This window comes from Cyprinodon tularosa, unplaced genomic scaffold (genome assembly GCF_016077235.1).
Source record: "Cyprinodon tularosa strain WSP-4 unplaced genomic scaffold, ASM1607723v1 ctg340, whole genome shotgun sequence".
Lineage (NCBI taxonomy): Eukaryota > Metazoa > Chordata > Actinopteri > Cyprinodontiformes > Cyprinodontidae > Cyprinodon > Cyprinodon tularosa.
This window is the reverse complement of record NW_024039053.1, coordinates 79,138-96,266: the sequence shown is the minus strand read 5'-3', so window position 1 is coordinate 96,266 and position 17,129 is coordinate 79,138. Positions and strand designations below refer to the sequence as shown.

Here is a 17,129-nt window from a genome sequence, read left to right as displayed (position 1 = left end):
TAGGTAAATTCAGGGCTGATTTTTCATAAATATATTTTGTATGGATGTTGTTTTTAAAGATAGAAAACTTGCAAATGTGATAATTAAGAATGAGGAAATAAAACAAACTGCATATAAGATAAACTTATCGACTACAGCTGAGGGACCTCAGATTTTTTTTTTGTCTTTTACTACAGGTGCCACTGGAATGGGATGGTTTGGAAATTCACTATGGGGCGTGTTCGGAGGTTTTATAGGAAATCAGATATCATTTATCTGCAATATAACTGTTGTGTATAAAGACACCGAACCATAGCATTGATGTGAAATTGATGACCATTGATCTATAAAGTCTCCAAATTCTGTTCTGCCTTTTAATAGATGTTTTCATATCCTCCTTAGCTAGCCACTGCAAGTAGATGATGTATTTAGACTATATGAAAGATTTTTTTAAGCATTGTTAAGCATTTGTTATTTTATCTTTTAAACTTCAATGAAATAAATTGTATTGATGATCCTTCAAGGTTTTTAATAAGACAACAGAGATGTTTTACCAGGGTGTCCTAACAATGATGCAAAGTGGTCAAATGTGAGATGAAATCTAAGGTTTGTCTTTTAGTCGCTCCAGTAAACAGAAGAGTTTTTTCTTGCTTTGGATCATTTTAAAGTAAACTGTATTTGTTCTGAGCATCTTAAAGGAATAAATATTAGATCTGGGTGATTAAAGTTATTTCAACCAACTAATTGTCTACTTATTTTTTGCTGTCTCTTTATGTCTTTCTCTTTAAAAAGATAACCACATTTTTGTTTCAGTATAACTCACATGTTGTTGGAAAAGGAACCAATCAAATACCTGACCTTTACTTTTTGATGACAATTTCAAACAATGGCCAGGTATCAAATGCAAGAAATATATCATACTAGTATGTTATATGATAATTATTTTATTTATTCAGCCAACCACAAAATAGGCTTAAATCAGAGGCGTTTCATTTTTCTGAAGATGAAAACAAGCTGACAGAATTGAAAAATACTCCTGAATAGGGGCTCTTTCTGTCAGACAGATTTGAGGATGAGCTGATATAGTCAGCATTTCAAGGTTTGATGACTGATATAGAGTCTGTTAAATATAACTTTTTTGTCCTAAGTACTTTCAAATACTTATGAAAAATACACTATACATAGTTTTATCATTCTTTATTTTCTTTAATAATTATAATCATTATTACCTCCAACTCAATTGCTGAACTCTTTTTCTTCATTTATAGCCACTCCCAAAACTATGGAAGTAAATCTGTGTCGCCAGGAATTTGAATTAAAAATGCCACTGAAATTTAAATGTTGTATGTTTGTACTTACTGTCTCGGTGTTAAAATATATGCGGAACACATTTTTGGCCTAAAAAAAATTGATTGTCATTTTTTCTACACAGTTGAAATTTCATTTGTTATTTTCTCTAAAACCTAAAAATTCACATTACTATTTCAAAGTGATAACATTTTCAATACTTATTTTTCAATTTAATTTTTCAGTGTTAAAAAAAAATCTGCATTTAAAAGAAATTCTACCTTTAAAAATTCAAACTCAGTATTTTCAGCCTCCTGAGATTCAACTGGCTCTATTTCACTGTCTTAAATTCGGCATCTAAATTCAGTGTAAAAAGGGAAGGGGTTACTTCAGGTTACAGACATTAGCAATGGATTGTGGTGTCCAACACCCAGCCAATCCCGTTACGTTTTCTTGGTCACGTGACGTGACGCTCATACTGAAGGAAAACCAGCATGAGGGAAAAAACAAAACAAAACAAAAAAAACAAACAAAAAAAAACAAAACAGGATGACGGAGTCGGTCATGCAAGCCAACGCTAACTCAACGGTGAGTTTCTTACTTTAATTTTTCTGTAGTTGAGTTAGTGTTAGCTTGCATGACCGCTGTAGGTACCAGATTGACTCGGGCTGCCAGATTGACTCGGGGGCCTGCGCCTTTTGATGACGTCACAATACATAATTGTTTTAACGTTTGCACAATTGCGCAAAACATTTTGATTGGTCTGGACAGCTTACTAAAGTAATTATAGCGGGGTGTAGGTTTTATTTGAAAGCGGGATTGCGGTTTGTAAACGGACAATTTTACGAAGAAATTCTCCATGGTCCCTGCGCCTTCCGATGATGTCACCGAATTCGCCATGGGCCTTGCGCCTCCCGATGACGTCACATTATGGCAACGCCACTCAAACAAACTACATTGAGCCCGCGTTCTGCATTTGTAACGAGAATAAATTCAGGAGAATGAAGCTAAAGGGATACAAAAAATAAACTTGTAATATTACAAAAACAAAAATACTACGAATACAAAGTATATTCAGAGATTAAAGGAATAGTACACCCAAAACATGATTAGCCTTCATTTTCTACTCACCCCCATGCTGAACAACACCCTGGAGTACTTTTTTGATATCTCAAATGCATCTGGAGATCTGGGAGGCTTCTTGCTGTCTGCTGACATTCAAATAATGGAGGTCTATGGCGCCCGAGACAGAAAGGTCCATAAAAGTCCACAAAAAACGTGTCAATATTCCTCCATACTGCTCGTCCAATGTATTCCAAGTGTCCTGAGTGGGTAGCATCCAGAATTTACTCGAAACGAAGTCATTTAGAATGTTTTTAGAGCATAAACAGTAGTGTATAGGATTTCCTGAAAGCGCGCACATGCGTGATCACGACGCTACGGAAGCCGGCAGACCAAACCAGATGAAAGTGCGCATTCAGCGTCTGCTCTTCCAATAATGCAAGCGTAGAAGAAGAAATGTGCTGTTTACCTGTGCAAAGAAAGAAAAATGTCTGAGGACTTCAGTGTTGAGGAAGAGCATGAGTTCTTTGCCGAGCTGAATGCGCTGGTTTGGTCTGCCGGCTTCCGTAGCGTCGTGAACGCGCATGTGCGCGCTTTCAGGAAATCCTATACACTACTGTTTATGCTCTAAAAACATTCTAAATGACTTTGTTTCGAGTAAATTCTGGATGCTACCCACTCAGGACATTTCGTTTCCCATCCAGAAAGCTTCCAAAATTCAAAATGTCTGGGTTAGCGATCAGTTCCAGGCTTTAAAGAACAACCCAACAAAGCCTTGTAATGACTTAGAAAACATGAAATTTGAACCGTAAACAGGTCCACCCCTTAGTAACGGAGAGTCGTTGATGTCATTGTTGGCCTGCAAAAACACCAAAACTGGCCCATTCTTCTGTAACGGGGAGCCGTTAGAGGCGTTATTGGCCTAGTTTGCAGGAGTGATCTTTTGGTCAGCTGCATGGCGATGAGGATTGAGATGATAGCAGGAAGGAACCAACTCTATCACTGCATTGTAGGTTTTTAGGAGCTGGAACCTGAGTCCAACCCCTTTGTTTAAGGTTGTTTTTTTCTCTCTTTACATATATGGCTTCCTTCACACCCCTTTCAAACCATCTGTCTCCTTTGTTCAAAATGTGAACATTCTGGTCCTGAAACGAATGATCATGTCCTTAAGGTGTAGACGGACAGCCGAATCTTGTCCGGAGGAGGTAGTTAAGCCATGCGTCTGTGGGAGGTTGTTTTTTTTCTCCAATATAAAGATCTTAGCATCCCTGACAGAACCTGGATGTCTTTACAAGCATTCCTGATGAAAGTAGAATAGCCACCAGACCTTGTGCTGCAACACAGCAAGATTTTGGATCGCAAAAAAATACATAACTAAATTTAACCCAAAAAATAAAGAACTGAGTGTGTGTTTTAGAATACCAGCTTCTGCTGCAGCAGCAAATATGGTCACTGAAAAATTTAAAAAAATATATTTTTTCCAGCTCACTCTTCAAATGAAAATCAATAATAGATAATTATACACAAAGAATGATCACAGAACCCTTAGTACAAGGATCCATGTCTGTGCTAGAATTTAACTGACATCTCTTTTATTGACTTCAGAGTATCGCTTTTGGAGAAACGATAGTCTGAGCGAAAGGAAGGAGAACAGAGCGCAATTGATCGGTACAGCAGGAAGAACTGGATAAGTTTTCTGAAGGAATCTAACGCAGCAGGTTGAGCTGTTGATTTAAGCAGGACTGTGATGCTGATTGGATCATGAGGAGGTTTGGTTGAATGGGAAATATCTGCTTCACTGACAGATGAGCCTCTGATTGTTTAAGGGTGAACTATCCAGTTTATTCAGTTGAATTTCTGCCTAGACTTCATTAGTCGGACCTCTTATTGCTTACAGTTTTACACTAAACTGAACCCTGAAGTCAGGTTTTCAGCAGTACGAGTTGGATCAGTCTCAGGTAAGAACAAAAAAGGCGTATTGATGCTCTTTCTTGTTCTGCTAACGAAGCATTTATTATAAAATATTAAATTTTTTATCATCTTGCTTTAAGTTAAATTGATAAAAGCTTAATCAGCATTTTTTCCTTTCTGAAATTTCATATCGTTGGGAGGAGATTGCTATCAGGCATAAAACGTTACGTCTAAAGTCTTCTCCTGAAAACTAAAATTTTACCAGTGGTTGGACCCAGTCATGATTTCTTAAAACAAGCAGAAAAAGATTGAGGAAATCTGGGAAAACTATCAAATGAATAGAACAGAAAGCTATTTGTGGTTAATATATCACAACGTGTCTCTAGTTTTAATCATTACAATATCACACACTTCAAAAAAGCAGAAATGTTACCGTATATATATTATTTTGAATAATCTAGACCTGATATAAATGCTCTCCTGCTCCACCCATCATTTGCAGATCTGTTCTAAATGTTTTCCTCCATGTTTGGGTTCTTGCTAAAATCGGATAAATCTTTATTGTTAGGAAAATGTTCGGTAAATTACTGGAATGAAAATATAATTATGTTGATTCATAAAAAAAAAACAAAAAACAACAACAAACTAATTAATGAATAGATCCTGAGACTTTATTCTTTTGTAGGACGTGCAGTATTGACAAAGTTTGCTGTAAAACTGCTCTGACTCAAATTATTTGTTCAGCTTTATTTTATTCAATAATACTTTTCCGCAGCAAATAGAAAAGGGTGGCGATGGACTACATGTCAGACCCATACCATATTTGGAAATGTCACTATCATGAAATTAAATTAAGGGGGCTATATTTCCGATATATTCTGTATATTTCAGCAGTTTGTCCCTTTTGTATCTTTATTTCTTACCGCTATTAAAACCTAATAATATCAATAATATGAATTCAGCAGTGGTATCTCACATTTTTATAGAACATCTTGATCCATTATCTTCATTAAATTGACGTCACAATAGGCTTAAAATAAATAAAGGAATAAATAAGAAGGAAAAAAATTGTGGCTGTGATGTTGTTATGCCATATGCCATCATATCTTTTGAAATTTGGGAACCAGTGTCCATATTTCATCTTGACATGATGATGTGGAATCAACTGTGGAATCTCTGCAATAACCCCCCTTTCAGCCAAGGCCTCCACAGGCAAGTCACATGGCAAGTCACAGAGGTGTGACCAACCACCACCCCCCTCTATGTGAGGACAGACAAAACAACACAAAAGCACACAGGATTCTTTCTTTTTTGCCTCTTCTGCTCCTGAGAAAGGTTTGCGGGTCTGGCATAATTAGGGACAGAACAAACAATATGTCTTTTGATGATGCTAATCATATCATATGTTTACTGCTGAGTAGAGAAAATGCTAATTGACGCTAAAGAATGGACTGCATGCTACGCTATGCTACAGGAATATGTGTTGAGCTGTTGCTAAAGCTTGGACCAGCTTTATTTCACTAAGAGTTTAAACACTGACATAACATTAGTGTTCATATGTTCCTCGTATGCTCATTACATTTCCATTCCAAGTATGACCAAGAGTCATTTAGTGGAATCCTGATGTCTATTCGCTGCTAGCTATTTCAAAGAGGGTAAAGAATCATTTAACTAAAGGTTTTTGGTTCTTGATTAAGCAAATCATTACATAAAACATTATTTGGCCAATAATGTTTTATTCACCTCATGGATTTGCATTGTGAATTGGTATGAAAACATTCCAATTTCTTTAAAATTAGTGAAAAGCTAATTTGATCATATCCCAAATTCTTCCAGATAAACTTTGGTTTCAAACACAAAATCCATCTTAAACTGTAATATGGTTTTCAACGATGTTCCCCTTTCCCTTTGTACATACCGTAGTAGTTTAGTTTAGTTTAGTTGAGTTTTACTAGTCTTAGCTGGGAGTGTTAAACTGAAATATGTTTGACTTGGAGCTGAATGATTTATGTTAATAAACTCTTATATTTTGAACAGAAGTTGTGGTGAATTTATTCAATGTATGTGCAGAATTAACTGTTTGACCATGATTAGTGCTCGAATCACTCTTTCATTTATTGTTCTAACACACAGTTAGTAGGACTGTGAGTCATAAACAATATATAACAGCTGGAATAATATCTGATTAAATAAGATATTTTACCACGCCTACTGGGGAGGGCAATAAGCATCTTAAAGTATCAGAAATATAAATTCCCAGCTGGCTGGGAATAGAATTGAAAATAAAATCACAACAATGTTGTGGTGAGTACTGCAGCTGAGAGAAACCTTTTTTTCTATCAAAAGGGAAGATAAACAAAAATAATAATAACCCTGACAAGGGTAAAGTAGGGGATGCACTTTACTTTTTTGGATGGCTTTTAATTTCCATTTTTTTATTTAACTTAGCCCTTTGATAGCTTCCACAGCCAGCCGTGGCTACCCACTACCTCCTTCCTTCTCTGGTGCTCTCCCTGCCCACTGCCTGCCTCCAATCTACCACTATTAGCTCTCTTCACTCCAGGGTTACGGCTGGTCACCTCTGCCCTGCTCTGGTTCACACTGTCCAAGTTTTTCTTCTGGTCTCCTGCTGCTCCTGACTAAGCTCCTGCAATGGTTCCTTTTTCAAATATGGTATGGAGCTGTCATGCGGTCCAACTCTGCCCCTTTCTGTTTGCTAAGGCGAGACCTTCCTAATTCTATTTACACTGTTCTGTTTAAACTACTGGGGGCAAACCGGAGTCCTCGAAGGCTGGTATCCTGCAACTTTTAAATGTGTCACTTGTTTAACACACCTGAATCAAGTGGCTTAATTTCCTCCTCAGCATGCAGATGAGTTTTGGAAAGTCCTGCTAATGGCCTGATTATTTGATTCAGACTGGACTGGTAACTTCTAGGGCTACGGCCAGTGAAACAACTAGCAACACTGCACTGTTGTGAAATGAACCAGTCTCCCTTGGTGTTTTAAATCTGATAGCAGACCACTTGGGAAGTTTGAAATTACAATGTTCCTCAAGAAGGGAAGGCTGCAGTCATTCCTCTAGATTAAATATTACATCAGAGAACTAAAAATATTTCTGATCAGGTAAAAATCATGTTATTTTGTTTCATAACAACAAATAATTAGGGCTACCTTTGAGGTTTAAAGGGTGCTGCTGCAGACTGCTGTAAAGTGGAGCTTTAAGTCACGTGATCCATTGAGCAATGGATCCGACCCTCTGAAATTACATAGGAAAGTTTTAGAGAAGGTCAGAGTATTCTGAGAATCAACACCAGAGTGCTATAAATTAACCTGAACAATCATTTCATATAGTTTAAATGGGAAAAATATCTGGATTCAAAGTGGACAGTGTTGCTTTAAAAGAAGCATCATCAGATAAAGTTTGTAGTCCAACATTTCCTTTACTTTCCTTTAGTTTCTGCCTAAATTGTTATGTCTGTTTTTCTGTTCTGTTCTTGAACATCAATTTAAATTGTAATGTAACTGATAAGTGCTATAAAAATTAACTTGTCTTATTTTGCTTAAATATCTTGGAGAATAAGCCAGTGTCTTCATGTTGTTGCTCTCTGAATCACACTCTGCAGGTAACAAGACATCAGAGTTTAATCCTACAATCATGGAAGACCTATGTAAGTAGACCTGAATATGTCATTTAATAATCTATTTATCATTTATCTAGACTCTTTCTGCAATTTGTTTTGTGTGCTTTCATTTACATTTTGTGTTTCATAAAACAGGTAAAGCCATCATTGCAGCAGCTGCAGTAGGTAGGTATGAGTCTCTGCATGGCTTTCAGAAAAAATCATGAAAAGGTAACTTGTGTTTCCTCTGCTGTGGTCTTGCAGGAGGTACTGTGGTTCTGACTCCTGCTGTTCTGACGGGAATAGGCTTTGGTGCAACTGGAATAGTAGCAGGCTCCATAGCTGCTCAGCTGATATCAATTTCTGGAGCTTTCTGGTTGTTAGAACTCTTCTATTCTATAGGTAAATTCGGTGCTGATCTCTCATAAATATAATTTATATGGATGTTGTCTTTAAATATATAAACTTGCAAATGGGAAAATTGAGAATGAGCAAATACACCAAACTGCATATAAGATTAACTTGTTATCGACTACAGCTGAGGGATTTTTTTTTTGCTTTTATTATAGGTGCCACTGTAATTGCATGGATTGCTAAAATGCTATGGGGCCTGTTCGGATGGAATATAGCAAATCTGATATCATCTCTCTGCAATATAACTGTTGTGTATAAAGACATCGAACCATAGAACTGATGTAAAACTGATGACCATTGATCTATAAAGTCTCCAATGCTCTTCTGACTTTCAATAGATGTTTCATTATCTTCCTTAGCAAACCACTATGAGTAGATGATGCATTTAGACTATTTTAGACTAAAGATTTTATTTCAAAGTCATTTGCATTATATTAAACATTTGTTATTTTGTGCAACTACACATTTGGGTGTTTCTTTTAAACTTCAGTAAAATATATTGTACTGATGAGCCTTCAGGGTTTTTATTAAGACAAGAGAGATGCTTTTACCAGGGTGTCCTAACAATGATGCAAAGTGGTCAAATGTGAGATGAAATCTACGGTTTGTCTTTTAGTTACCCTAATAAACAGACTCTTCCTCTTCCTGTGGATCAATTTAAAGAAATCTGTAACTGTTCTGACCACCTTAAAGGAATAAATATTTGATCTGGGTGAATAAAGTAATTTAATCATCAACTGATTTTTCACTGTCTCTTAAAGTCCTTGATCAGGTTTCTAAAATAAGACTGTTTTGTCTAACATAAAACAATATTATGAGAATTCATCTTACAGTGTCTTGTAAGTTAATTTCCATTAATGGTTAATTATCATTTACCAATTTCCAATAATATGCTTCTGGTGGCCTCTGTATAGCTTCAACTTAACAAAAAAGGATAATTTTATTTAAATAAACATGTGTGTTTTAAGGTTTTGGAGAACAGGTTAGGGAGGTTGGATCAGTAATGTTTATTTGCTGTATTTGTTGGAGTTTAAATATTTTTGTCACAACAACGGCTCAACAGAATGATTGCAATTCAATATGTTTCAAACAATAACCACATGTTTGTTTCAGGATATCTCATGTGTAGTTGGATAAGGGACAAATCAAATACCTGACCTTTAGCTTTTGATGACAATTTTAAACAATGGCCAGGTCTCAAATGCAAGAAATATATCATACCAGTAAATTATGTACGGTAATAATTATTTTATTTAGGCTTAAATCAGAGGCATTTCATTTTTCTGAAGATGAAAAAAGCTTACAGAATTAAAAAATACTCCTGGATAGGGGCTCTTTCTCTGTGAGACAGATGAGAGGATGAGCTGACATAGTCAGCATTTCCAGGTTTTATGACTGATATTGAGTCTGTTAAATGTAACTTTTTTCCCTAAGTGCTTTAAGACACTTATACAAAATACACTATAAATGATATTTCTCATTCTTTATTTTCTCTAATAATTATAATCATTATTACCTCCAACTCCATTGCTGAACTCTTCATCTTTATTTACAGCCACTCCCAAAACTGCCATAAACACTGAACCGGTTTGTTTGAACACAATTACTAGTAATTAAATTATGAAGTAATTTCAATAACTTGGTTGTTGTTACTTTCACTGACGTTACACATACATTTAGGGTGTTGACATCTTGAAAGAACAACCTAAAGATTTTGAAGCAGTTTGGTATGATGAGGGAGGAGAAACCTGAGATATGACATTCCCTTCAACCTTATCCAAATAAAGTACAATACCCAAACCCTTGTAACATTATGTGTCATCTAGCACATAGATTGAAAGGTCACAGAGCTTAAAGGAAGCCTCAGCAAGTTCCTTTTTATCAGCTTTCACAGTCACACTAAACAAAGCAAAGATTCACAGCATTTTAACTGATAACCAGTAAAAACAATTTTATGAAGTATAATTTCACAGGATGAAAAAAATAAATACTAAAGAATACTAATGTGGTGCCATATGCCATAATCATGGTTTTGGACATTGAGAACCAGTCTCCATATTTCATCTTTCCCATGAAGCTGCCTGGGGTGCACGTTGGAAGAGGCAGCAAAAATGGAGATCGAGGCAAAAAGCCCAGATCTCCAGAATGATCAAGGATAACTCATCATGGTTGACTATTCTAAACCAGACTGCGACACATTTCTCTAGAGTTTTAGAACTTACAGAGCCAGACTGGACAAGAAGGCCTTCTCATGATCCCTGGTGTGAGCCACTGAGACAAAGTAAACCCCTGCGTTGCTGTTAGCCTGACTACTAAGCTGCTGTTGGATGAAACTGAAGCCTTCCAAATGGATATGGACAATAAGGTTTGCAGGTCTGGCACAATTTGGGACAGAACAAACAATATGTAATTTGATGATTTTGATCATTTCATGTGTTTACTGATGAGTAAAGACAAAGCTAACAGGATGGACTGCATGCTATGCTTTGCTACAGTAATATGTTTTGAGCTGTTGTTGAAGTTTGGAAAAGCTTTATTTCACTAAGAGTTTGAACACTGATATAACATTAGTGTTCATGTGTTCCTCATATGCTCATTACATTTCGATTATCAACTATGTTGGGAGAATCATCCAATGGAGTGCTCATGTCTATTCACTGCTAGCTATTTCAAAGAGGGTAAATAATCTATTAACTAAAAGTTATTGGTTCCTGATTAAGCAAATCATTTAATAAAACATTATTTAGCCAAATAATGTTTTATTCACCTCATGGATTTGCGTTGTGAATTGGTCTGAAAACATTCCAATTTCTCTAAGTTAGTGAAAAGCTAATTGGTTAAGACAGCTACGAGACTTTTTCTATGTAGAGAACATGCACATGCATATGTTGATGACAAAGAAGAAGATTAAAAAATGGTTTAGAGACAGTGGCACTAAGAGAGTCTATTCATGTTAGGTATTTTGGAGACAAAGACAGAGAGGCCACATTGAGATGGTTTGGACATGTATAAAGGAGGGATAGTCAGTACAACGGTAGAAGGTTGTTGAGCCTGGAACGGCCAGGCATGAGGTCAAGGGAAGACCAAGGAGGAGATTTATTGCTGGAATTAAAGAGGGCATGAATTTGTGGGTATTTCTCATTAAATACTAGTGAGGCTTAACCTCCCCTGTAAATTCTGTAAAATTATTGGTAAAATATGAATTGTCAAACTTCATAAATGTAGTCATTAAACTGAATTAAATATATACTAACATATGCAGTAAAATCTTTACAGTTTACCAGATCATACAGTCAAATTGATTCAAGTTATCTATCTAAGGAAAACCAGTTGATTGCATCGACTCATTGACTCGGATGAAATCCCTCATACTAGGCATGCTGGTAGCGACAGTGGAGAGGAAAAACTCAGTTTTAACAGGACGAAATCTCAAGCAGAACCAGACTCAGTGTGAGCGGCTCCATCCAGAAAACATACAGCCAGGAAGACGAGCTCGAGCCAACTCCCATGTCAGAGGATGAAGAGAGCACATCCAGCCAGCAACAGTCTGAGAAAACAGACTACTACTATCTCCCATGCTCTTTTTAGTGCCTACACTATCAGATCAATACAGTCCACCTCCAGCAACATAGCAGCACCAACACCCTCAACAGAAGGTGTTAGATCTACCCATGAGGTAAAACAGAGACTCATTTCGCCATGTACTGACCTCTAACAAACATTTGAGTATGTTTGTTATGGTGTGTTGTGATTGGGTTGGTAAAATTCAACTGGTTGTATAGCAAGGTATGTTTCTATATCCTGTTTTAAATCTGTGCTCCATGTTCCCCCTTTTAACTTTGAGCACCTGCCGTTCCAAAGGTCTCTGCATGTCTCTGGCTTTTCTGAGAACAGGATATGCAGTAGGGGTGTAAATCACATCCATCATGGCGATTCGATTCAGTATCGATTTCCTGACCCAAAGATTCTATTATTTTCGATTCTCAAGAATACACCACGATTCGATTCGATTAATCGATTAAGCGGTTACATTTTTTTTTTATTATTATTATTTTTTTTACACCTTACAGGCTAAACAAAGTTTCAAGTTTGAAATAAATCAATGAAAGCTGTAATATCATTATGCATTTTCTTTAGAAACAACAGCAAATAACAGAAGTAGAAAAGTTGCATCAAAAAATACTGCAAAAATACTGCACAATATCAGTGTAATGAGTTCAATGCAATACCTTGGCTCCAAAGAAACTGTCCAACATATTTTTTTAGAATGTAATAAATATACTCAGGAAAGAGAGATGTTGTGTAGAGAGTTAGACAGGAATAAAAATAAACTAGATATAAGGGAATTGTTTCAAAGGTAATCTGGGGATGTAGTTTTTGGGAGTATTTTTAATTTTCTAAGAAGAACGGGTATTTTAGGGAGAATATAATAGTTTGTCTGGTCCATACTCCATTCTGGAAGGTGGCGGTAATGCACCTATAAGTTGTTTGCCAACCGCCATAAAAAAAAAAGAAGAAGGCTCCAAAGTGTCGACGTCACCGCCTCCTTGAGAGACGCTCCGCTGCTCCTCTCCCAGATTGTAGCTGACCGCAAACAGTGCAGCATCAGGAGGCCGGCTTGTTTTGTTTTTATGACCGAAATTGCGGAAAACAACTCGTGAAGTTTGACCCGCTAGAAGAGCGAGGTGCGCGAGAACGCTGGGAGCCTTTTTCCAGCTGGATCTCCGCTCTTTTTGTCCCTCCGTCGTCGTACTAAACTCGTCCCCACTTCCTCACCGCCTCGGCCGTATCTAGACCCACAGTGTGTAGCTCAGACCACGCTTCAATACTGAGCATGATTTAAAAATGTATGTGTGTGTCAAGCTTACTGCAACACACTGCTGTAAGAGTATAACCAGGAAGCGCGGTAGGAGGGCAAAATAGGTTTAGCGGCACCGCAGCACGGGAGGGAGAATTACACCCAGGAGCAAATGGATAAAAATAGACCGGAGGAAAAAAAAACATGAATCGATTATCTTGCGGACGTGTCGATGCATCGGATTGTCGGCTTTTGGATCGATGCATCGATACAAAATGATTATTATTTACACCCCTAGTATGCAGCATGAATATGGGTCAATTGGAACAGAAGCGTAGTAGTGACATCACCACACGCTTGTCTCGTTCTGCATTTTACCTCCTGTTATCAAAAGTCTCTAGATAATAATAAATTCTTACTTTTTTCATTTAGTTTAGGAATAACAGTTAACACAGTCAAATAAACACAAATCAAATTAATATTTTGCCAAATAAAACAAAACTATCAGCATCAGAGCCATTGGTCCTTCACACATGGCCATGCCAAGAGAAGGCTAATGCAGACGGCCTAAGGTCAACCCTGGCTGTGGTTTGCCACCATCAGAACATTTTTAAATAATGCACTAAATCTGTAAATAGGCCATATAGTGACGCTCAAAAGTATAATGTTCTTGCCTCAAATGATCTTAAAACATACTTTTATGAAACAACCGCAACAGAAAAGAGAACTTTTAACATATTACTCTGAGCTTTGTGAGCGCTTCCCTGGAAGCTGTTGCTGCTGCGGCGGTGCATGCTGGAACAGCTTTCAATCTCAAGAATGGACAAGTCTGCTCTGATGCATAATCAGTAAATAGGGAGGGACAACAACAACATCTGGGGCCTTTGGCTGTTCTCGGTCTTGTGCTCTTGTGAATTGGAACAGTACCATGGCTGAGGCTGATGACGTTTGACGAGCGCATGAGAATGCAAGTACAAATATTGAGAAAAGGCGTATGTCCTTAAGCTGCATGTTATTAAGCGTGTTATTGAGCATGTTATTGTGATTTATTTAATTATTATAAGTTATCTTCTTTACTATAACCATATTTTAATGTTTAACTTTCCCATTTTTTTTATTATTAATAATTAACATTTACCTTGGTGGTTGTTATGGGACGAAAGTATTTAACTATTATGGTTATTATTTAACTCCAGCTAAATAAACGGACATCGATGGATTTCACCCAGTATATATATATATATATATATATTAGGGCTGCAACAACGAATCGATAAAATCGCTAAAAATCGACTTTTAAAAGCGTTGGCAACGAATTTCATCATCGATTAGTTGTGTCGCACGATTAATGCGTCATCCGCCGCCGTCGCCATCACTGCCACTTGATTGAAACGGGGGAAGAAAAAAAAAATACAGCAGAGCGAGCCAGCGCCGCAGGTGCGCAAAGGCTGTTTTCAAAAGGCAGTAATGTCAACTGTTCTAATGACCGATACCGCAAACACAAGCTGCGTCTCAATTCGCAGACAGCCTGCGCGTTGTGAAGCGAAAAAAGTCGTAACATGCAACTTTTGTAAAAACAAATTAACATGGCACGGAAGAACCACTGTTATGATGCAGCACCTGAAAAGGAAACACGTTGGAGCCTTTGATGGCAGTGAAGAGAGCTGATGAGCATTGTATCGAGTGTATTTCTTTAAAGTTAAAACTAGTTTAAAGTTATCTTCATTGAAAAGTACAGTGCTTTTCCTTCAAATATGAGGACATTTAAATGTGACCCCAAACTTATATATATATATATATATATATATATATATATATATATATATATATATATATATATATATATATATATATATATATATATATATATATATATATATATATATATATATATATATATATATATATATATATATATATAACCAAGTGAGGTTACTGTGATGATTTCCAAATCTGATTAGACCCATGGACTCAATGTTTACACTATCAAAGTCTCTAAACCAGCACATAAAGAAATTATTAGAACAACTTCAAAATGACATTTTTATTGGTCCTACATTTCCCACGAGATGTGTAACATTTTTGTAATAAAAATACAAAATGCTTAAGGTCCATCCATTCATTTTCTGACTCACTGTATCCCATGCGGGGTTGCGAGGGGTGCTGGTGCCTAACTCCAGCTCTCTATGGGTGAGAGACAGGGCACATCCTGGACAGATCACCAGTCCATTGCAGGGCAACACAGAGACAAACAGGACAAATAACCATTCACACAGACACTCACACATGAGGAGAATTTAGAGAGGCCAATTAACCTAACAGTCATGTTTTTGGACTGTGGGAGGAAGCTGGAGTACCAGCTCCAATAATACTCGTGCTTTATTTGCCACAGTCGACAAGCTAACAAATCCTCCTGTGTCCGTGGCTCCTGAACTCCACTCCACCCGGGCCTGCAATGAATTTGCTAATTTCTTTACTGAGAAAATCCTAAAGATCAGAGGATCAGTTTATACATCCATATCAAGTTCAGTACCAAAGTTGTCTCCAACTGGAATTGATCTTGGCCAAATGTCCCAATTCAGCCAAATAAACTATAAAAGCTTAGAGGAAATCATTCAGCAGCTAAGTTCCTCCTCCTGCTGCCTTGATGTTCTACCCACAGCTTTCTTTAAGAAAGTTTTGCCTGTCATAGCTTCTGATTTGACTCAGATAATAAACACGTCCCTTCTGTCAGGTGTTTTCCCGCAGTCCCTAAAAACAGCAAATATCAAACCACTGCTGAAAAAGAACAGTTTAGACAAACTACTACTCCAGAACTACGGGCCCATATCAAACCTCCCCTTTATCAGTAAGATTATTGAAAAAGCAGTGTTTCAACAGTTAAACACTTTCTTAGATATGACCAGCCGCTTTGACGTGTTCCAGTCAGGTTTCCGTGCTCACCACAGTACAGAGACTGCCCTTATCAAGGTGTTTAATGACATCCGTATAAATACAGACTGCGGAAGAACCACAGCGCTGGTACTATTGGACCTCAGTGCAGCACTCGATACTGTAGATCACTCCATCCTGTTAGAGCGCCTGGAAAACTGGGTCGGCCTCTCTGGTACAGCTCTCAACTGGTTTAAATCATACTTAAAGGACAGGGACTTTTTTGTGTCAGTAGGCAACTTTACATCAGAGATGACAAAAATCACATGTGGGGTTCCCCAAGGGTCCATTCTGGGTCCCCTCCAATTCAATATCTACATGCTCCCTCTTGCTCAGTTAATAACGTTAGTAACGCCGTTACCTTGTTTTAGTAACGAGTAATCTAACTAATTACTTTGACTGTAACTATAACGCAGTTACCATTGCAGACACCCCGTTACTGCGCGTTACTCAGGTCGCACAATGAACCTTTTTTCATGATAGGACTCGTGCGCAGCTGCGTGAAGCTGACACCCCACCCACGTCAAAAAACTCTCTAAATAAACTGAATGGTTAGTGCAACGTTAGTGCAGATTTGTGCAGAAAAAAATATTGTTTGTGCTACTTTTGTTTAAGAGATATTAAAGATAATTTTTTAGGTCATCCAGAGGTGCGCGCGTTGTCATGAGAGAGGGGAGGATGAGAATGGCTGATGTATAGTGAGATTCCGTCTGTCAGTTGGGTAGGTGGGTGTTTCCGCTGGCGGGTGTTAACGTACAGCACACACAGAGAGATGGAGAGTGAGGAGGATCAAGCAGCAAAACAGCGTTCTCCTGATGGAAATACCGGTGTTACATCGAGCTGAGTTTCCCCATCACATACGGTTTCCCCTGCATCTCCGCACAGCGCAGGCGGCACGAGTCACCGCGCAAGCGACAGGAAACGCGCATGCTCGCTAAAGGCACGCAACAGTCGCCCTGTGCTCACGCCACAGGGGAACTATGGAGAGCGTGAACGATCAAATGAAAGGGAGAAATCTGGATGGATGGATGGATGGATGGATGGATGGATGGATGGATGGATGGATGGATGGATGGATGGATGGATGGATGGATACTCTGCCTTTTCAACCTACTGTATTTTTTAT

The 17,129-nt window shown here is 37.7% G+C and overlaps 1 long non-coding RNA gene across 1 annotated transcript; it reads left to right on the top strand.

Annotated features, from left to right (window-relative positions):
* Positions 1-4,093: 4,093 nt before the first annotated feature.
* Positions 4,094-9,011, top strand: LOC119789534. The gene is made up of 5 exons (XR_005281601.1): positions 4,094-4,286; positions 7,864-7,908; positions 8,017-8,046; positions 8,125-8,262; positions 8,430-9,011. It is a non-coding gene; the product is annotated as an uncharacterized LOC119789534 (long non-coding RNA).
* The last annotated feature ends 8,118 nt before the right edge of the window (positions 9,012-17,129 follow it).